Here is a 24,486-nt window from a genome sequence, read left to right on the forward strand (position 1 = left end):
AATGAAATAATAAAGATAAAACTCATAGAGTAAATGATAAATATTTTTAGCAACTAAATTTCTAAACAATTCACAACCATTCCCAAAATCTGGTGTCACAAGTGCATGAGCATTTACTAGGGAATTAAAAATAAAATACAGCATCTGTCTAGAATACAAATTTAGACAGAAAATTATAATATCTCTGAAGGAGACTCTGTTGGCTGCGGATCGTAATACAGAATGCAGCTCACCTATGTTCCCACAATTATTAACCACACCTCTGCGCCCACAAGGCCGCTATACATATATGTACTTGCACAATAAAATATGCAGCAAGTGCAGTATGAGTATGAAAATAATGTGTACCCAGTAAGTATCAAGCCTAATCTCGAAGTGGTAGAGATGAGATAGCCAACTTTGACACTCACTATGGGTCAATAATAATAATTGAAATAAATTATAATTATTCAAATCAGCATGATTCACAGAGTTAACAATAGTTTTATTCAATTAGCAAAAATAATAAAAATTCTTCAAATGCAACAATTTCTAATCTATTAATTAAATCATTCAATTTCAATAAAACTTCCAATTTATCAAATAGCTTTACAAGTTGCAATTCAATTTCAACAAATTTTTGATTTATCAATTAGTCTCATTTACAGGAATAACAATAATTCCTTAACAAGCAGGAATAATAATTCATTAAATTCCAATAATTTTTAATTTATCAATTAGCTTCACAAGCTGCAATAAACTGTTAAGGTATCGTATGATTATTATTATTAAGCACGATTTCTGCTAGGACGTACGGCTCGATCCAGAGTGTCATGTACACTGCCGAGGGACGTGCGGCGCGATCCATAGATGCATCTATCCTGCCGAGGCGTTCGGCTCGCTCCCCAAGAAAGGAGAATATTTTCTTATGTACCTCCGGAAGGAGAGTATATTTTATTATAAGATAAATTCGGGAGGAAGAACAATTTCTTTTAACAATTAATTAATTTAAACAGAAAATCAAACATATGAATTTTCCATCCTTTAATATTTTTATCTAACAATTCACAACATATATATAAATATATAAAATAATATTAATTAAACAAGGAATACAGTTTACACAAATAATTCATGCTTTGGGTCCTAAACTACTCGGACTTTAGCAATAATAGTAGTTACGCACGTCACCTCGTGCGTACGTAGCTCCCACAATTAGCAACAATCATTCAATTTAATCCCTATGGGGTAATTTCCCCCTCACAATATTAGACAAGAGACTTACCTCGTCTCAAAGTCCACTTTCCGACTACCACGTTGCGTTGAATCCTCGATTCGATGCCAAAAATCCAAAACTATTCAAATATTATACAAAATAATTAATATATGCTAAATGATTCAAAATTTATCTATTAAATAAATTACCTTATTCAAAATGGTAAAATTCCTAAAATTCACCCCGGGCCCACGTGCTCAGATTCTGGAAATATTTAGATGAAAACGTTACCCATAATCTCAAGAAGTTCAATATATAATTTCTACCCAATTCCATAACTATTTTCGTGGTTAAAATCTCACTTTTATAAAAATCTAGGTTTTTCGTCTAATTCTTTGATTTCTAAGATTTATTAGTTATAATCTACCTATAATCTATGTATTTAACTCAAGGTGTATAGAATTAACTTACCTCCAAGTTGTTAGTTGAAATCCCCCTCTCAAAAGCTCTGAAATCGCCCGGAAATGGAGGGAAAATGGGCTCAAAATGTGTGATCCCCGATTTTAACCATTCTGCCCAACAGTGATTTTAACACCTGCGGAAGAGGTACCGTACATGCGGCTTTTGCACCTGCGGAAATTCCTCGCAGGTGCGCATTTTCCCTCTTTTCCTGGTTCCGCACCGGCGGAAGAAGTGCTCGCTTCTGCTCAAGCGCAGGTGTGCTCATTCCTTCGCACCTGCGCATCCCTCTGCTTCTGCGCACAAGACCTTCGCACCTACGCGTTCGCACGTGCGCCAAATTAAGCCGCATCTGTGATGGCTGGGCAGGCTCCTCTCTTTCGCACCTGCGATTGGTGGCTCGCACCTGCGGCTGTCCAAGCGCAGGTGCGATTATGACAGTAGCTGGGAGCTTCAGTCCTTGCTCAATTACCCAAAATTGGTACAAGCCTCGTCCGATTAACACTCGGGACCCCCGGGGCCCCGCCCGAACATACCAACAGGTTTGAAATCATAACACGGACTCGCTGGAACTCTCGGAATACGTAAACAATATCAAATCTAAGAATCATACCCTAAACCAAATTGATTCAAACTTAAGAATTTCAAGTTCTTCAATTTACTTCCAATGCGCCGAAATATACTTAAATTACTCGGAATGACACGAAAATTTGCGTGCAAGTCTTAAATCACTATACGAAACTATTCCCATACTCGAAATTCTAAACGGCTTCAATTACTCAAAATTCTACTCCAAACCAAATTTAAAGAATTTTAAGCCTTCAAATAGTTGATTGTTTTACTATTACGCGTCAAAACGCTCCCGGGTTATCCAAAATACGATTCGGACATACGCCCAAGTCCAAAATTATCATACGAACCTATTGGAACAGTCAAATCTCAATTCCGGGATCGTTTTCTCAAAATGTTGACCGAAATCAAACTTATCCATTTAAAGCTAACTTAAGGAACCAAGTGTTCCGATTTTAACTCACATACTTCCAAATCCCGAACCAACTATCCCCGCAAGTCATAAATCATTAAAAACACATACGGAAAATTTTATTTAGGGGAACGGGGTTCTAACAGTTCAAACGACTGGTTGGGTCGTTACAGATTGTGTTCTGTTGAAGGAAACATACAAGGAAACGTGCATAAATTCAATGTATTTTTTCGGGTTATTTAACTGTCACGATCCGAAATTCTCACCTTCGGACCGTGATGGTGCCTGACATTTTACTTGCTAGGCAAGCCAACGCTAGAATAATATTATCTATTTTTAAAATAATTTTTAAATTTATTACTAACAAAGAACAATTGCGGAAGTAAATTCTGAAATATAGTGAATAATCCATAAAAATAACGGTGTCTAAATACCATCCCAGAATTGGTGTCACAAGTGCACGAGCTTCTAGAATAAATACAAATAAAGGTCTGAATAAAATAAAGCTGTCTGGAAACAAACACACAGCTAAATTAAAATAGACGTGGACTTCAAAACTGCGGACGTTGTGCAGTTATACCTCAAGTCTCCTCCGAGTAGCTGAAATCCGAGCAAGTCTATGGTACGTCGCTGGGACCAACTCCAAAATCTGCACAAGAAGTGCAGAGTGTAGTATCAGTACAACCGACCCCCATGTACTAGTAAGTGCTGAGCCTAACCTCGACAAAGTAGTAACGAGTCTAAGGCGGGTCACTTACATTAACCTGTACGCAATATTAGTAAAACAACAATAATATAAATAAATCAGGTAACTCATTTTTAATAGTTGAAGCCAACTCAGCAGTCATAATCAATTATTATTTCAATCAATTTCCGTTGCAGCGTGCAACCCATTTCCACAATATATTCATTTTCCAACCTCTCATATAATTATTTTATCAAGTATATATATAGACTTTTTAATAAGTCTGTTGCGGCGTGCAACCCGATCCCTCAATATATTCATTTCAATTAATTATATTGCGGTGTGCAACCCGATCCTATAATATATTCGTTTCAATCAATTATATTGCGGCGTGCAACCCGATCCTCCAATATATTCATTTCAATCAATTCTGTTGCGGCGTGCAAACCGATCCTTCAATATATTCATTTCAATCAATTCTGTTGCGGCGTGCAACCCGATCCTCCAATATATTCATTTACCAATTCTCATAGAAGAAATTACCCCAATAAATACAACAACTAATATAAAATTATAAGACAACAAGCACACAATAATTATGATTTAATTATGAAACAAACAATGACAAATAACAATTTATTATGAAAATCAGGGAGGAAATACGCAGTTTAATATTTAATATGCTAAATGTTAAGTAGAAATTAATGCACATAATTCAAATAAGCATGTAGCAATTATTACAAGAATTCAAGAATTAATATTTGACAAGGAATTATGAGTGAAACAATTAATATAATAATTCATTCATAATTTAAAATAATTTTTGATTTCAAATAATTATGCAAATAATTAATTCGACAACATACAGACACTCGTCACCTCGCCTATACGTCGTTCACATGCAATTCACATAATAAATAATTTAAGGGTTCTATTCCCTCAAGTCAAGGTTAACCACGACACTTACCTCGCTTTGCGAATTCCGATCAATTGCTCAACCACAGCTTTTTCTTTTAAATTTATCTCCAAAAGCTTCAAATCTATTCACAAATAATTCGATATATTCAATACGAATCATAGGAATTAATTCCATATGAATTTACTAATATTTTGGATAAAAATCCAAAATTTATTAAAATAATTAATAGTGGGACCCACGTCTCAAATCTCGAAAAAACTTATGAAATCCGAACATCCGTTCTGATACGAATCCAACCATACAAAATTTATCAAATTCCGATGTCAAATGGACCTTCAAATCTTAAATTTTTATTTTTGGAAGATTTTATAAAAATCTGATTTTTCTTCCATAAATTCACGGATTCATGATATAAATGAGTATGGAATCATAAAATATAATCAATATAGGATAAGGAACACTTACCCCCAATGTTTTCCCGTAAAAATCTCCCAAAATCGCCTTACCCGAGCTCAAAAATAGAAGAGGGTTGAAAATGGGACGAATCCCATTTTCCAGAACTTAAGTTCTGTTTCTGGGATTTTTACCCTTCGCGAACGCGGTCAGTGCCTCGCGTTCGCGAATCACAAAATTTGTGCTGCCCAATTTTTACTCTTCGTGAACACGAAGCATGCCTGGCTTGGCCTTCGCGAACGCGAGCTGCCTTCGTGAACGCGAAGGCAATTTCCTGGTTAGCCTCTTTTCCTTCGCGAACGCGAAGCTTTGCACCTCAAGCCTTCGCGAACGCGTTCACTCTATCATGAACGCGAAGCACAAAACGTGACAGCCCCAATTTTCTCTTCGTGTTCGTGAGAGTACCTTCGCGATCGCAAAGAAGAACACACCAGAAGCCTGAAGTCTGCAGAAAATCAGATTTCCTAAGTCCGAAATCATCCCGTAGCCCATCCGAAACTCACCCGAGCCCTCGAGGCTCCAAACTAAACATGCACACAAGTCCTAAAACATCATACAAACTTGCTCGGGTGATCAAATCGCCAAAATAACATCTAGAACTACGAATCGGATGCCAAATCAAAGGAAATTTTCAAGAAAACTTTAAAACTTATATTTTAACAGTCGGACGTCCGAATCACGTCAAATCAACTCCGATTCTCACCAAATTTGGCAGACAAGTCATAAATATTATTGTGGACCTTTACTGGACTCCGAAACCAAAATACGGACCCGGAGTCAATAAATCCAACATCAGTAATTTCTTAAAAAATCATTAAGCTTTCAAGCTTTTAAGTTTTTATCAAAATTCCATATCTCGGGCTAGGGACCTCAGAATTCGATTCGGGACATATGATCAAGTTTCAAAATTACGATACGGACCTACCAAAATTGTCAAAACACTGATCCGGGTCCGTTTGCTCAAAATGTTGACCAAAGTCAACTCAGTTGAGTTTTAAAGCTCTATTTCACATTTTAATCCATTTTTCACATAAAACCTTTCCGAAAATTGTACGGACTACGCACGCAAGTCGAAAAATGATAAATGGTACTTTTCGAGGTCTTAGAACACAAAATTACTTATTATGTTTAGAGATTATATTTTGGGTCATCACATTAGGTATATTAGTGTTGTACAAAATAGTCTATCAGAAATAGTTTCTTTATCATACAAAGGTAGGGGTAAGATTTGCGTACATCTTACTATCTCCAGACTTCATTTGTGGGATTACATCGGCCATGTTATTGTTGTTATTGTTTTAGTATTACAATGCTTAAGATATTGGTTAATAGTAATACATTATTACCTTCCTAAAATAAATATTAGATTTGAGGGTTGTTATAGTTAGCTTTTGAATTAGTATGGTCAATTTTTAATTTATGTGATTGGAGTTATTTTATTTATAGTAAGATGATGGATAGCGGTGGTGGCTTTATAATGCATTAGCTTGTACAAGAAGCTTTTGAAATGCAGAAAATGCAAAAAGTCATCAAGAAGATTTCATTCTTCTTTTATATTTTTCTACAATTAGTTGAACAAATTTAGTGGCGGCATTAACCATAATAGAATAAAAGTTCATATAATATGTATTTGTTTAATCCGATTGAACACTTGCTTGGCGATATACTTACGACCAAGTAAGTTATCTCGGTTGCCCTTCTCACGTGAAGAATATACACAATCTTTTTTAATTGGGTTTTGCCTTAAATACTTTGAAATGTGCACAACTATATTGTATACATGCAGAGTACGGTTACAGTGACTATTTTAACGTCTATTGTGGCTTTTATGCAAAGGTACATTCTCTTTCTTTTTTCTTTGATTTCTTTAAAAATTCTGTAATGACCCAACCAGTCATTTTAACTTTTAAAATCTCGTTCCCTAAAATAAAATTCCCCGAATGTGCTTTTATTGATTTATGACTTGCGGGGATGGTTGGTTCGGAATTTGAAAGTGTTCAGGTTGAAATCGGAACACTTGGTTCCTTAAGTTAGCCTTAAAAGATCAAGTTTGACTTTGGTCAATATTTTGAGCAAACGGACTCGGATTAGTATTTGATAATTTCGATAGGTCCGTATCGTGATTTGGGACTTGGGCGTATGTCCGGAATCAAATTCCGAGGTCCCTAGCCCGAGATATAGAATTTTGATGAAAAGAATTAAAATATTTAAGTTCAAATAGTGACCGGATCTCGAATTATGTGGAAACGACCCCGTAATAGAGTTTTAATGATTCCAACAGCTCCGTATGGTAATTTTGGACTTAGGAGCGTGATCAAAATTTTATTTGGAAGTCCGTAGTAAAATTAGGCTTGAAATGACTAAAATAAGAATTTAAGTTTGAAAGTTTGACCGGGGAGTTGACTTTTTGATATCGGGGTCGGATTCCGATTTCGGAAGTTGGAGCAGGTCCGAAATGTCAATTATGACTTGTGTGTAAAACTTTGAGGTCAATCGGACTTGATTTGATAGGTTTCGGCATCGGATGTGGGAGTTAGAAGTTCAATAGTTTATTAGGCTTGAATCGATGAGCAATTCATGGTTTTGATATTGTTTGATACGATTTGAGGCCTCGAGCGAGTTTGTGTTGTGTTTTGGGATAGGTTGGTATAATTAGACGGGATCCTGGGGGTCCCGGGGGCCTCGAATGTGTTTTGGGGTGGTTTCAGATCGAATTTGGATGAAAAGCTGCTGCTGGTTTGCTGGTTCTAGTTTTGTTCTTCGCGAACGCGAAGGGAGTCCCGCGTCCGTGAAGAAGGAAAATGGTGGCTGCTATCTTGTGCTTCGCGAACGCGATCAGTGGGTCGCGAACGCGAAGAGGAGTTTTGAGGCTGCTGGGTTTTGGACTTCGCGAACGCGAGGTGTAGTTCGCGAACGCGGAGGGATTGACTGAGAAAACTATGAGAACGCGAAGGGTCAATCGCGAACGCGTAGAAGAAAGGAGGAGACGGGCCTAAGGCTATTTGGTCTACGCAAACGCGATGGCTTGAACACGAACGCGATGCCTTGCATGGACAGGCCTTCGCGAACACGACACAGGTCACGCGAACACGAAGGGGGAATACTAGGGCAGGAACATTTTGCCTTCGCGAATGCGAAGAAGAACGGTTCTGGGCAGTGTTCTGTTAAAGACGGGGGTTGGATTCATTTCCACTCTATTTCTTCATGGGAGCCGATTTTGGGAACGATTTTTGAGCACCTTTTCCACCATCAACCATGAGATAAGTGATTCCTACTAGTTGTGAGTTAAATACAAGGTCTATACATGGATTTAGACATGAAAATTTGTAAAAAAAATTGGAGTTTTGAAGAAAAACCTAGAAATTGGTATTTTTGATTTTTTACTACGAAAATGGTTATGGAATCGGATATAAATGATATATTTGAATTCTTGAGATTATGGGTAACGATTTCCTCCGAAAATTTCCGAAATCCGGGCACGTGGGCCCGGGGTGAATTTTAAGATTATTACCATTTTGGGTTGGGTATCTCAGTAGGTCCGTATCGAATTATGAGACCTGGGCATATGCCCGAAATCGAATTCGGAGGTCCCTAACTCAAGTTATGAATTTTTGATGAAAATTAAAAGTCTGAAAATTTATTTGTTTTTAAGAATTGATTGATGTTTGGCATTGTTAGTACCGGGTCCGTATTTTGGTTCCGGAGCCCGGTACAAATTCATTATGATATTTAAGACATGTCTGTAAAATTTGGTGAGAAATGGAGTTGATTTGACATGATTCGGACGTCCAGTTGAGAAATTAAAAGTTCTAAAGTGTTCTTGAGAATTTTATTTGATTTGGTGCTAAATTTAGAGTTCTAGGTGTTATTTTGGTGATTTGATCGCGCGAGCAGGTCCGTATGATGTTTTAGACTTGCGTGCGTGTTTGGTTTGGAGCCCCGAGGGCTCGGGTGCCATTCGGGCGACGCGCGAGTTGAGTTCAAACCTCAACAAGGCTGCTGGTGCACCAAATCTGGTGTGCCCGCACCTGCGAGCCTTTGGTCGCAGGTGCGAGCGAAAGCCCCGCAGATGCGACCCAGGCCTGGACTTCATTTTTTCACAGATGCAGACTTTTCTCAGTAGGAGCGGGACCGCAGAAGCGGAACCCTGTCCGCAGGTGCAGTCCTAGTTGGCCCAGCCCTTTTCCGCAGAAGCGCACACCGCGTCCGCTGGGCAGTGAGTATTTAATTCGAACTCCAGCCATTTTTCTTCTCGTTTTCAAAAGGATAGGAGGCCTAGGGCGATTTTTCAAAGACATTTTCTTCCCCAAATCATAGGTAAGTGTACCTTAACTCGTTTCTTTCAATTACCCATTATATTTCTTGAATTTTCAACCTAAAATCTAGAGTTTTCATGGTAGAATTAGGGGTTAGGGTAGAAAAATAGGGATTTCGAGAATTTGGGGATTTAGACCTCAATTTGAGGTCGGATTCCAAAACTAATTACATATTCGGGCTCGGGGGTGAATGGGTAAAAGGATTTTGGTCCGAACCTCGGGTTTTGACCAAGCGGGCTCGGGGTCGATTTTTTGACTTTTTGGAGGAAAATTTGGGAAATTTAATTTATGCAATATAATTGATTCCTTTAGCAATATTTGATATTATTGAGTCATTTTGAATAGATACGAGTGGTTTGGAGGTGAATTCCAAAGGAAAAGTTGTGATTGAGAATTAAGTGGCCTTCGGAGCGAGGTAAGTGTTGTGTCTAACCCGGACTTGAGGGAATTAGGAACCTTAGATTATTTGCTAAGTGAAATTCATATGAGCGGCGTATATGTGAGGTGACGAGTACCTATGCGCCGCCAATTTACCTGTTTTTCCATGTTTCTCTGTTTTTTCTGATATTGTCTCATTCCTATACCAAATTGCTACGTGTTATACTAGTGTTATTCAAATTATCGTTTTTATCATGTTTACGGAATTTTCTGGTGATAATTGAGTTTTTATTTCAAAGTTAAGATTGATATTATGGAACCAAATATTGAAGTAAGGTTTATAATTCTTATTCTCTCTCCCTGTTGTTATTTATGCATTGCATTATGGTAAGGGAGAGTGTTAATGCACGAAGGGTGATGCTGTGCCGTATTGTGAGTGTTAATGCATGAAGGGTGATGTCGTGCCGTATTTTGAGTATTAATGCACGAAGGGTGATGCCGTGCCGTGCCATATTGTGAGTGTTAATGCATGAAGGGTGATGCCGTGCCATATTGTGAGTATTAATGCACGAAGAGTGATGCCGTGCCATATTGTGCGGATGTCGTTCCATGATATGAGAGTAAAAGTACGAAGGGTGATGTCATGCCGTTTCTATTAATTTTATGGTGAGATTGAGAGTAAAAGAACGAAGGGTGATGCCGTGCATTCTTCTTTACTGTATTCACTATTCCCGTTGATTCATGGTATATTGACTGCTCCGGTGATCATTCTGTTGTAATTCTTTATCTTGTATTCCCCTCGGTATATCTCCCCTCCCGACATTTCCTGTTTAGTTCTTCGTTCCTGTTATTTGCGTATACACTGTTAAATTGTACAGGTTGATTGTAGGTGCCTTGCCTTAGCTTCGTCACTACTTCGTTGAGATTAGGTTCGACACTTACCAGTACATGGGGTCGGTTGTACTGATGATGCACTCTGCACTTTCTGTGCAGATTTTGATACCGGCTCAGGTTGATCAAGATTTGCTATTGGTCCGCTGTCCGTAGACTCAAGGTAGATCTGTCGGCATTCACAGACCTTGAAGTCCCAGTCTATCTTTTTTATGTCCTACTGTTTTCTTTCATTTAGACAGTTGTATTTCTTTCACACTATTACTTGTAGTAAGCTCTAGAATGCTCGTGAATTGTGACTCCAGATCCGGGTGGTAGTAGTTAATACAGATTTATGATATTCTGCACTTGTTATATTTCATTGTAGTTAATTAAATGTTAATTACTGAACGAAAATAAGGAATTGGTAAATAATTCTCTAACGTTGGCTTGCCTAGCAAGTGAAATGTTAGGCGCCATCACGGTCCCGTCGGTGGAAACTTTTGGATCGTGACATATATATATATATATATATATATATATATATATATATATATATATATATATATATATATATATATATATATTATGTACTGTTGTTGATATCGTTACTGTGAAATAAGGGAGTAAAATGGTATCAGAGCCTAGGTACTTTCATGGTATATATAAGATAGATATGAAATATTCGACATAGATATGTTTCTGAAATATGGATTTAGGAGAAACTAGTATGAAAAATACTAGATTGGAAGAGGTAGATATACCTCAAAACCTTGATTTGTTAAACAAATGGACTATTCCTAAAGTCCCTATTAGAACAATCTATGATTATGGATGGTTTGATAAACTCTCTTCTAAACAACTTGTTAAAACAACTGAGCAATCTTTAGCTTTAAATTCGTCTGAACAGACTATTCGTTTGTTAAACAAGCATGATGTAGATGTTTATAAACACCAGTATAATTATTTGCATATTGGTATGGTTCAAATTGCTTTTAAGCCTTTAACCCTTAAAGGGTTACCAGAGACATTTTTGGCTGCTCTCAGAGATGCCAGAAATTTAAATTTTAGACAGTCTCTGATGGGTTCTATTGAATCTACTGTCACCTATGGCCCAGTATATTTTAATACTCAACCCAATTTACAATTATCTTTATCTGATATTAATATACTTGATGCATTAACATTAAATGTGAAATCGCATGGTTATAATTATGCGCCTGGTTCTGAACTGATATGTTTATCGTATAGAATTTATTTTAAATTACTATCTATATTAAACCCCAGATGTAAATTATATGATACATCTGATCAGACTATTCTAGTGAAAACAAATTTTGCAAAGTCTAAGGTCACCACGAGGAGACCTATTAAGTGGGAAGAAATTAATTTTTCAACCACATGGACTTTGGATTCAGTTATATCCTCCAATCAGATAACTGATGCTGTCAGTAATACTGAGTATTCTCATATTACTCAAAATCCGGATGGTAGGATTTGCATTCAGTTTGACGATAATAGTTCCACTTATAGTAGACAGTCATTTTCTAATAATAGACTGTTGCCTACTATTAGTTCTAGTTATAATAGACATTCCTTTACTAGTCGTAGACTATTGCCTGATATTCAACACATTTCTCCTGTTGAGCCAGTCTATGGACCAGCTAGAAATCGTGCTGCATCTTTACACACAATTTCTACTAAAGTAGGTGATAAGCCAGTCGAAAGGGTTAAGATTAACCCCAAGACAAATATTGTTCAGGATAATGATAATATTTCTGATAAGGATATTCCTTCTGCGTCCGAAATGGATTTTGACCCCAATGATACTTAATGATTCCATACCAAATTGATTTTAGTCCAGGGTCACAAGCTAGAGGTTATATTCAAAAAGAAATTTTGCTCTGATACCATTTTAACAGGATCAAGTGGCAGGCGGTAATCCGCCATGCCTTCTCAATTAAACTAAAACAGAAATCACCGTTTGACCGGGAACTGGACTTGTTTCACACCTCACATCTGGCTTTTATATGCCTGGAAGGTTTCCACCAGTTAAAGATTTCTATTTTAACATATTTGAGAATTCTTAATCTAGCTAATTCAGTACCCTTATATTTAAAGACTGGCGGTAATCCGCACAATCAGTAAGGATAAGAATTGAAATATACTTGAATTTTATATATAGTTTAATGACTGTATGGAAGGTTAAAAACCTTTACTCAAGCAAGGGGTCTGTCATAATATAATACATACTTTTATTGAGCCCATGTGTCTAGCAGTTCTAACCGTGAAAGAAGATGCCCTTTTAACTCCTTTATCGGGCTGAGGTTCACGGCTGGCTAGACGAAGCCACTAAGGCAAAGCCAATAAGAGCAGTGTTATATCAGACTGTACCAACCATCTTGACACCAAGTCAAAACTCTATATATAAAACTCATTTATATTTTAATAGATGCTGTCGCTTTCATAGTGTATATAGGAGAGAAGTTAGATACTCAACATAGATATGAAGTCTCTTAGCCGGACATCGTCACGGCCAGAGAGGAGAGACTAGAATAAAAACTAAACTAAGAAAGACAGAAGTATGTACCTTGTGGCCAAGAAGCAAGGCCCTGAAGATGAAGAACTGAAAACTTTTATTTACTTGTTCTTCTATTACAATCTACAAACTTCAAACTAACTCTTTACTTACACTTAGAGAGAGAGAGAGAGAGAGAGTTCTAGAGAGAGGGAGTCTCGAGTTCTGCCTTTTAAAAAAATGAACGAATGAATTCTATAAATAGAAAAGAAAAGGAATCTATGAACAGTAAAGGTGGGTCCCCGTGGGTCCCTGTAACAGTGTTTCTACTGTTGGAATAGTGTATTTACTGTTGATGAACAGTGTATCTACTGTTTGAGTGGGTCCGGCAACTTTACTGTGTTGTGGGTCCGGCGGCTTCACTGTTTGAGTGGGGTCCAGCTGAGTTTCACTGTGCTGGTTTCTTTTCCGCTTTTTTCATTTTGCGGATGAATTCTTCTGTATCATGTAAGTCTTCTTCAGATAATATTCTTTCTGCTTCAATGGGCTGAGAATCTTCAGCAATATCATCGTTGCTTGTTTCACTTTGCATTGACGTATCTGACATTTCATATTGATTAATGGAAGACAGAAAATTTCTTTTAACTTCTTCCAAGTAACTGCTAATCATTTCTGTTTTATCTCCCTCTTGAAAGGAGATTCTTCTGGCAATATGTCTTACCGAACTGTCATCAATTACCTCTTTCTGGTAACCCTTTAAGGGTTAAAGGCTTAAAAGCAATTTGAACCATACCAATATACAAAATAATTATTTGAGTTTATATGTTAAAGTTTTGGGTGAAAACGTTAGTTTTCTTAATAAAAAACTTGATGATTTAACAGTCTTGATTAAGGATATGAATACTAAAAAGACTTTGACTGATATTCCCTCTTCTTCAGGAAGCAAATCAGAACCTCAAATTGTTGTTACTCATATTCAAAGACCTCCTGATATTCAGGATTTTAAATTTAAATCTTTTGGAGACTTAGAAGAACTTCTTGATAAAAAGTTATCCGGTTTGAATATCAAACCCATTGATTTATCAAATGATTTTGCTGATAAATTAGATTCTACTTTTGACTATAAAAAGGATGTTTTGTCAGAGTTTAATAAACTCAGAAGTTACCCCAAAAAGAATAGTAAGTTTGCAGATAGCAGATATGCTGATAAACCTAGAATGCAGACTTATTATTACAATCGTCCTACTCCTCAAGATGTTTTAATAGAGGAACGTGATTGGAATCAGACTAATACGTCTTACAGTGGTTCCGAAATTTATGAATGGAATCTTGATGGTTTGACTGATAGGCAGTTAACTATTCTAGTACATAGAATGCTTATGTATGCAACTATCTGTAAAAGTGTGAAGAATACAGATAGGAATATTTGCAGAATGATTGTTGCAGGTTTTACTGGCCAACTTCATGGCTGGTGGGACAATTATTTGTCTGTCGACGAAAGGGCAATGGTTATTAACACTAAAGCCGTTGACGAAGGACTTGATAACTTAGGCATGGCCCTAGTGGCAAATAGAGAAGATGCCGTTTATATCCTTATTCTTACTATATTAGAACACTTCAATGGTAGATTTACCAACCAGAATGAGACTGTTCGTACCCTCCTTAATAGCCTTAGATGTAAGACTTTAAGTGAGTTTAGGTGGTATAAAGACACCTTTATGAGTAGAGTAATGGAACTACCTGAAAATAAGCTTGAACATTGGAAAGCTAAGTTCATAGATGGTCTTCCCTCTTTATTTGCCGAAAGAGTTAGAAAGGTTTTAAGAGGTAGTTATGGTGAAATTCCATACATTGATTATACCTACGGTAAATTGATAGGAATTTGCACACAGGAAGGGTTAAACCTGTGCAATGAATTAAGATTGTCCAGACAACTTAAGATGGATAAGCTTAAGGAAAGAAACCAGTTAGGGGACTTTTGCACCCAGTTCGGTTTACCCGAGACTTCTACTCATAAGAAGAAGAAACATAAGTATCATAGATACCCCAACCAAGACAGTCCTTATAGGAAAAAGAGATCTAGATATAGATCCAAAGAAGAACGAGAAGCCAAGAAAGCACATCGCAAGTCTACTAGATTTACCAAAAATAGGTCTAAGCGAGATCTTGCTGACATTAAGTGTTATAAGTGTGGTAAATTTGGCCATATAGCTCCAAATTGTAAGCTTCAAAAGCTGAAAACCTTAGGACTAGAAGATGAACTACGTGATAAGGTTTATAGTTTGTTATACACTTCTGGATCGGAATCTGATTACTATTCTGAATTAGAATCCGAAGCTGAAATTGATTTGCTTGATTTATCTGATAGCGATAAAAATATTGATAATACTTGTACAACTTGCAAAGGTGATACATGTGCTTGTGATGATGAATTTTATAAATTACAATCACAATTTGAAGATTTAAACATGAAAACTATTACATCTGATAATGTAATAGAACTTTTAAAAGAAGTTACTGATGAATTCGTGAAAAAATTATTAATTTAGCTGCTAGTTCAAGTTCTAATTCAAGTACTAGTTTTACAAAACTTTTTGAAAAAGAATTTGAATATTCTCCACCTTATTCTTTACTTGAGGTTAATAACCGTCTGTTGAACAGAAATGCAACTCCAGCAAGAGACTCTTCTTTTGATGATTTAAAAATTGAAGTTGAAAACTTGAAACGAGAGATCAGATCTCTTAAATAAAATCAAATGATTTGTGATCATAGGATTACTCAGATTGAGAAAATCAATTCTCCAGCTGAGAAATCTAATGATAAAAACAAAGGTATTTTTGAAAATGATATTGAAGAAAAACCTATTAATTTTAATCCTAAACATGATATGTTTTTAGGAATGATGCAAATTATTACTGCTCATAAATGGTACATCAAATGTACTATTCTCATTGATAATAGTTTCTCAATTACAAACATTGCCATGATTGATAGTGGAGCAGATGTTAGCTGCATTCAAGAAGGTTTAGTACCTACGAAATATTTTCAAAAAACTACTCATATGGTTAGATCTGCATCCGGACATGCTTTAGATATAAAGTATAAACTTCCTAATACGGGTATTTGTCAGAATAAAGTCTGTATTCCTCACTTCTTTTTCTTGGTAAAAAACCAGTTATACCCTCCAATTATACTTGGAACACCGTTTATTAACGCCGTTTATCCTTTTACTAGCATAGACTCGAAAGGTTTTACTGCTACTTATAAGGATAAAGAGATAAGTTATACTTTTGTTACAGATCCAGTAACTAGAGATATTAATGCTTTAATTGATATGAAGCAAAAACATGTTGATTCTTTACAATTAGAAATGTTTAGTATGAATATATTTGATACTCTGAATTCTACTAAAGTACAAGAAAAAATTAAATTGATTTCTGAGCAGATTGCTATTGATATTTGTGCCGAACATCCTAGTGCTTTTTGGAATCGAAAAAAGCATATTGTCACTCTTCCATATGAAGATAATTTCACTGAGGATGATATTCCTACTAAATCTCGACCTTGTCAGATGAATGCAGAATTGGTAGAATTTTGCAAAAAAGAGATTGATAGTTTGCTATCAAAAGGTTTGATAAAACCCTCAAAATCTCCTTGGTCTTGTACAGCTTTTTATGTTAATAACGCAGCTGAAAAGGAACGTGGTATTCCTAGATTAGTCATTAATTATAAGCCCTTGAATAAATATTTGAAATGGGTTAGATATCCTATTCCTAATAAAAGAGATTTATTGTCTAGATTATATGATGCCAATATATTTTCAAAATTTGATTTAAAATCTGGTTATTGGCAGATTCAAATATTTAAAGAGCATACTTATAGAACTGCTTTTAATGTTCCATTTGGGCAATATGAATGGAATGTTATGCCTTTTGGTTTGAAAAATGCCCCTTCAGAATTCCAAAAAATTATGAATGATATTTCTCTTAGAAAATTCTGACATTCAGAGAAAGGAAGAACCATGAAAGATATTCCAAAGGTATTTGATAAATGGGTTATATTATCCGGGTGAGTCATACAAAACCCGTTCTTACTATGAAACGATACTAACCAGTACTGGCAGTGCAGATTTTCAGCACTTTTCTGGATATAGCACAGACGAGAACGTTTATAACTTCTTGAAGATTATAATTAAACAGATTATATCTGTTGAAGACTGGGGTATATCCACAATGAAAGAAAGGCAGATAAGCCTTAACAAAAATAAAATAAATTTTACCTATTGGGATTATATCCAAGCTTTTGATAAAGTTTTATACTACAATAATGATAGACACAAACATACTTGGTTTATAAAAGTATGTGCAAAGATATTTGCAGCAACTGTTCCTAATTGGTTTCTAAACTGGTGGTCATACCACGGTCCAACAATAAAGATTTTACCAGATCCATTCCTCATGTTATACAAAGAATGGATAAAAATTTCTCCTTTTATTAACGATTTATATCACGCAGATCATATCTGCTACCCAGAAAATATTAACCAAATATATTTCTTTCTGGAATTTTCTATCCCTTGGATACACAAATGGAATCCAGAAGTTGGATTCACTGAAGAACAAGTCCCCTGCTTATACAGGACTTTTTACAATAATTTTTGGGACAAATTAATGAAGAAGGATCCCAAAACAAAGACCTTATATGGTCAGGAGCTCTTGGATTCAATCGAGATAAAGATCCAAGAATATTCCAGCAAACCTCAGAAAGAGGTAATTGATGACAGTTCGGTAAGACATATTGCCAGAAGAATCTCCTTCCAAGAGGGAGATAAAACAGAAATGATTAACAGTTACTTGGAAGAAGTTAAAAGAAATTTACTATGGTTAACATTTCATGTGCCACAGTAGCGTATTTTCTCTGGGCTTCAGACCATTTACCAGAGTAAAATCTAATCAGATATTCATGTTTATCATTGGGATTTATCTGTTTCAAAATTCCTCCGTAATCAATATTAGACGCATCAGTCTCTATAATCTTTTGCCATGCAGGATTAGCAAGGGTTAAGCAAAGTAAAGATTTAACACGTTGCTTAATATTTTTTACCAAAGTAGTGTGACTATCAGTCCAAGGATTTTTATAATTTTTTTTTAGCCTATCATATAAGGGGGCTAAATCACGTGACAAATCTTTATAAAAAGGTAAAATATAATTTAAACTTCCCAAAAATCTTTGTAACTGAGTTCTATCAGTAATAACATCGGAAAATTTTGAGGCAAAATCAATCGATCGTTGAATAGGAGTAATCTTTCCCTGACAAATATAATGTCCTAGGAATCGAATGTTAGTTTGAAATAAATTCATTTTTTGTTTTGAGATTACCAAACCATTTTGTATAACAATTCTTTTGAAAATATCTAAATGCTTAATATGCATTTCAAGTATTTTAAAAAATACCAAAATGTCATCGATATATACCAAAATGACATATATACTATATCATATATGTACATAATATTAAATTGAAATAAGATCCTAAATTTTAATATTCAATATTTAATATCGAATATAGCTTATATATATATATATATATATATATATATATATATATATATATATATATATATATATATATATATATATATATATATATATATATATAGATAGGCGCCATCACGACATCGAATATAGCTTATATTGTGTGCTAACTCAATATAATTGGATCAATTGAAAATTCAATTATATTCGATTAAAATTTACTATAATTGAATTAAATTATATTTTGCGCGCATAAGTGTATTTTATATATAATTTATATTGTTATATATATATATATATATTGTAAATAACAATAATTTAAATAGAATTTTATAAAACCGACCGAAATTGGTTGGTATATTTAAAAAGAAAATATAATATTTAATTAAATTCTGACCGAATTCGGTCGAAAATCTCGAGGTCAAACAGTCAACATTTTTTATTATTTCCGACCGAAATTTTCAATCAAATTCGGTCAAAAATCTGTGTATCTTCACCAACACCAGATGGGTTTTCTCCCCATTTTCCTATTTTCAATCCCTCTCTTCTTTCTCTCTTCCATCTCTCTTCTACCCAAATCCCACCCAAATTCCACCCCTCCAGCCTCACCACGCCCAGCCCCCACCTCGCCCAGCCCCCTCCTCCCCCAGCTCCCACCTCACCCAGCCCCCTCCCCCCAGCCCCCACCTGTCGCCGCCTGCCACCTGCCGCCGCCTCCGCCTCCACCATTGTCATTACCATTAAATCTCTTTCAAGGTTAGTGTTCTACCTTATTACTCTTTTAATATTCAGAATTAAATTTTATGTAATTTTTTAGGGATTTTGTATATTTAGGATTTGTGTGACTAAATAGGGTTTTTGAACTATATTAGATTTAGATTTAGAATTAAATTACCTAAAATTTTAATTTTTTAGGGTTTTTGGTTTGAACTACATTAGATTTAGAATTAAGGCATAAATTATGAACCTTGAGTTATTATAATAGAATTAGTGTAATTTAGGGGATAATATTGTTCTATTAGTGTGCTATCAAATTATAATTAATTAATTATGCTTAACTAATTATGCTAATTATGCTTAACTAATTATGCTTAATTAATTATGCTAATTATACTTAACTAATTATGCTAATTATGCTTAATAAATTATATTAATTAATTATGCTAATTATGCTTGACTAATTATGCTTAACTAATTATGCTAATTATTTTTAACTAATTATGCTTAACTAATTATGCTAATTATGCTAATTATGCTTAACTGATTATGCTTAACTAGTTAATAATTTTCTATCTTCTAAATAAAGGGTCGCTACAAGATTAATGTGGAGGAGTACACTCAGAGCTTTCCACTGAATGAGCAAGGCGAGCGATCACCCCTTTCAGACGAAGAAGCGCAGAGGATATGGTTGGATGTTGTCGGTGGTCCTAAAAAGGGGATAGCATACGGCCTTCCAGAGAAATTATTTCGGCGCGACAGGGCTGGATTGCAAGGTATAGGGACTTCCGCCCAAGGCGAGGCAATTGATAGGTCGACTATCTTGTCTATGGAACAGAAGATCGCAAAGCTAACAGCAGATCTTGAAGAGATAAAGGCTAGAGAACAAAAGAGAGATGGACAATTTGGTACCCTTCAAGTTTAACTAGAAATAAGGGACAAACAATTTAATCTCCTTCAAGGTCAGCTGGCGAATCTTCTTACTAGTGGTGCTTTTTCCATTCTCCGGTCTTGCGAGTTGTAACGACCCGGCCGGTCATTTTGAGAATTTGAGCCCTGATCCCCTAATATCTGCTTTCCCCATATTTGTTTCTGCTTTTGGGACTTGCCGGAGTGATTGGTTATGGAATTTAGAGAGTTTTGGGACTTGCCAGTGTTGACCACTTATTCTTCTGAGAGGTTGGCTGAGATTTATATCAGAGAGATTGTCCGCCTTCATGGTATTCCAGTATCCATCATTTCAGACAGAGGTACACAGTTCACATCACGATTTTGGAGAGCCGTACAGCAGGCGTTGGGTACTAGGGTGGAGTTGGGCACAACCTTTCACCCTCAGATGGACGGGCAGTCCGAGCGCACAATTCAGATTCTTGAGGATATGCTCTGTGCCTGTGTGATGGAGTTCGGAGGGTCATGGGGCCAATACTTACCACTTACAGAGTTCGTTTACAACAATAGTTACCAGTCCAGCATTCAGATGGCACCGTATGAGGCTTTGTATGGTAGGCGGTGTCGGTCCCCAGTGGGATGGTTTGAGTCGGGCGAGGCCCGATTGTTGGATACAGATTTGGTCTAGGATGCCCTGGATAAGGTGAAGGTGATTCAGGAGAGACTTCACACAGCCCAGTCCAGGCAGAAGAGTTATGCGGACCGGAAGGTTTGTGACTTGGCATTTATGGTTGGTGAGTGGGTCTTGCTTTGGGTATCACATATAAAGGGCGTCATGAGGTTTTGGAAGAAGGGCAAGCTGAGCCTAAGGTTCATTGGTCCTTTTGAGATATTGCGGCGAGTTTGAGAGGTTACTTATGAGCTTGCCTTGCCTCCCAGCCTAGCAGGAGTTCACCCAGTATTCCACGTGTCTATGCTCCGGAAGTATCATAGTGATCCGACTCATGTATTGGATTTCAGCTCAGTCCAGTTGGACAAAGATCTATCTTATGTTGAGGAGCCAATAGCCATTTTGGACAGGCAGGTCAGAAAGCTCAGGTCAAAGAATATTGCTTCAGTAAAGGTCCAGTGGAGGGGTCAGCCAGTCGAGGAGGCGACTTGGGAGACCGAGCAGGTTATGCGCAGCCAGTACCCTCATCTTTTCACAGTTTCAGGTATGCCTTTATACTCATTCGAGGACGAATAATTATTTTAAGAGGGGGAGGATGTAACAACCCGGCCAGTCGTTTTGAGTATTTGAGCCCCGATCCCCTAATATCTGCTTTCCCCATATTTGTTACTGCTTTTGGGACTTGCCGGAGTGATTGGTTATGGAATTCAGAGAGTTTTGGGATACTTATTCCCTAGTTGTGAGTTTAAGCCTTAGAGTTTGGACCGTAGTTGGAACTGTGTGAATACGGATCCGGAATGAAATTTCGTCGACTTCGTTAGCTCCGTTGAGTGATTTTGGGTTTAGGAGTGCGTCCGGAATGTGTTTTGGAGGTCTGTAGTAGATTTAGGCTTGAATTGGCGAAAGTTAATTTTCGGCGATTTCGGCCGATAGTGGAAATTTTGATATCCAGCTCGGAATGGAATTCTGAAAGTGGCTGTAGGTTCGTAATGTCATTTGTAACCTGTGTGTAAAATTTGAGGTCATTCGGACTAGATTTGATGTGGTTCGACGTCGTTTGTAGAATTTGGAAAATTTTAAATTCTTAGGCTTGAATCCGTGCTTAATTCATGATTTTAGTATTTTTCGATGTGGTTTGAAGGCTCGACTAAGTTCGTATGGTATTTTAGGATTGGTTGGTATGTTTGGTTGAGGTTCCGGGGGCCTCGGGTGTGTTTCGGATGCTTAACGGAATGAACTTGGACTTAGAGGAATTTTTGGAGTTGCTGGTTCTGGTGTTTTCGCACCTGCGGTGGAAAGTCCGCAGGTGCGGCCTCCTAGAAGCGAGGCTGGGATCGCAGGTCTCTTTTAGGCCAGGGAGTCAGTGGTCACAGATGTGACGAGTGAGCCGCAGGAGCGGAGCCGCATCTGCGGAAGGGCAGTCGCAGATGCGGAGGTGTGAAGGACCCAAGGTTCCGCAGAAGCGGGCGATTGAGCGCAGAAGCGCATCCGCAGGTGTGGACTCATGCACGCAGGTGCGGACCCAGCCCATGTATGTGAACTTTGCACCTGCGATGGATTGTCCGCAGGTGCGGAAATCGCTGGGCAGAAAAGAGGAGTTCGAGGTTTGAAATTTCATAACACAAAATTCGATTTAGAGCTCGTTGGGAGACGATTTCTCAAGGGATTTTGAAGGAGAACTATTGGGTAAATAATTCTAACTCTATTTTGATCATAATACATTTATCTATTGTTGTTTTCCTCGTCTAATTAAGGAAATTGAGGGTAGAAGTTTGGAAATGGGAGAAAAGGGTTCCCCAATTGAAAATCTGAGATTTGAATGGGAATTTGACGTCGGATTTGTATGATTTTTGTTCGAGTGAACTCGTGAGTGAATGGGTGTTCATAATTTGTAATTTTTACCCGATTTTGAGGCGTGGGCCCGGGGAGACTTTTTGGGCGTTTTTCCTAATTTCACGCTTTAGCTTCGAATTAATTAGCTAAATTAGTTATTTGTAGTTATATTTACATTATGCAATTTATTTGAATGGATTCAGGCCATTTGGAGTCGGATACTCGTGGCAAGAACGTGTTATCGAGGTGATTTGAGCGGTTCGAGGTAAGTGGCTTGCCTAACCTTGTTTGGGGACTTTCCTTTAAGATGTTTGATATTAATTGATGTGTGGGCGCTGTGTACGTGAGGTGACGAGTACGTACACGGGCTATTATTGCAAAAAATCCCGTTTTTCCCTTCTAAATCATAAATTATTTTTTTTCCTTATTAAATTTCACTAATACGTTTAATTGTTAAACTTAGTCTAGAGAAGCATGCTTACGTTTTTAATTACCTATTTGACATTCTGTGTGTCATGCTTAGTTAAGTCCCTACTTTTCTTATATGTGTTCAATATAAACTGTATAACTCGATGCCATACCTGCCATTTTATCTTGCGTTGCATATTTAAATTGGGACTACGGACGTATTCCGGGAGATCCCCCTATACTGTATATTTACTTTGGGACTACGGACGTATTCCGGGAGATCCCCCAGTACTGCATATTTACTTTGGGACTACGGACATATTTCGGGAGATCTTCCAGCACTGCATATTTACTCTGGGATTACGGACGTATTCCGGGAGATCCCCCTGTACTGCATATTCATTTGAAACTACGGGACGGTATCCTGGGAGATTCCCCACTATGTTTACCTTGTTCTGAGTCGAGGACTCCCTTAACTGTTAAATTTTTTCGAGAGTTTCTTTAATTGTGTTACCATAAATTTTACTTATACCTTTTACTGTTTAATTTATTATATTTATTACGGTAGGGCCTTGACCTGACTTCGTCACTACTCTACCGAGGTTAGGCTTGGCACTTACTGGGTACCATTGTGGTGTACTCATGCCCTTTTCTGCACATGTTTTCGTGTGCAGATCTAGGTACGAACTATCAGCCTTGGGGTTAGTGCGTGTTGCTGATTCTAGGATACTTCAAGGTACTTCTGCTTGCGTCCGCAGATCTTCGGAGTCCCCTTCTACTCCCTCACCTAGAAACTTTCTTTATTATCTTCAGACTTTTGTATAGAGCTACATAGATTATAGTAGCTTGTGACTTAGTGATATTCCGGGTCTTGGAAAAATATTTTGTATATGCCAAGTGGTACTACTCTTGGCTATTCACAATATGCTGGTTATCTTTAAAATGTTGTGTTTTCTTTATATTTTTTTTCGTAATATTAGGCTTACCTAGTCGTAAAGACTAGGTGCCATCACGATAACTTACGGGGGGTTAGTTTGGGTCGTGACACGAGCCTTCCCCATGTGCCGACGATGAAGGTTCTAGGAGTGAAGATGGAGATGATGCTAGATAAAACACTCATTGAATGGTGTGTATTGCTAAACAAAGTATTGAACGTGTCAATATTTAGTTGAGACTAGTTTTGAATGATGATTGTATTGTTGATATTATTTTGTTATTGAACATTTTAGTAATTGTTGTTGTGGTTGGCGTTATTGTTGTGGTTGTTATTAATTGTTGTTGTTGTTAGATAATGATTGTTAGTGTTAGTTAATTATTTTTGTTAGTTAATTATTGTTATTATTGTTAGTTAGTTAATTATTGTTGATTAATTATGGTTGAATGGCAGCAATGTAATGCTGCCATTATAAGATGGATATTGGTTATAATTGGCAGGTGATGTAGCTTAAAAGCAGGCATTTTTTGCCCAGTTTTTACCCAGATTTCCGACCGATTTCGGTCGGAAATTAATTTTTTTTACCCAGAAATTCATAATTTCCGACCGAATTCGGTCGGAAATTTCAAATAATTCGGTCGGAAATTTTAAATAAATTCTTCAGTTTTTTGAAATTTTCGACCGAATTCGGTCGGAAATTATGAATTTATATTTATTTTTTAAATG

The sequence above is a fragment of the Nicotiana tomentosiformis genome, chromosome 8, assembly GCF_000390325.3.
Source record: "Nicotiana tomentosiformis chromosome 8, ASM39032v3, whole genome shotgun sequence".
Lineage (NCBI taxonomy): Eukaryota > Viridiplantae > Streptophyta > Magnoliopsida > Solanales > Solanaceae > Nicotiana > Nicotiana tomentosiformis.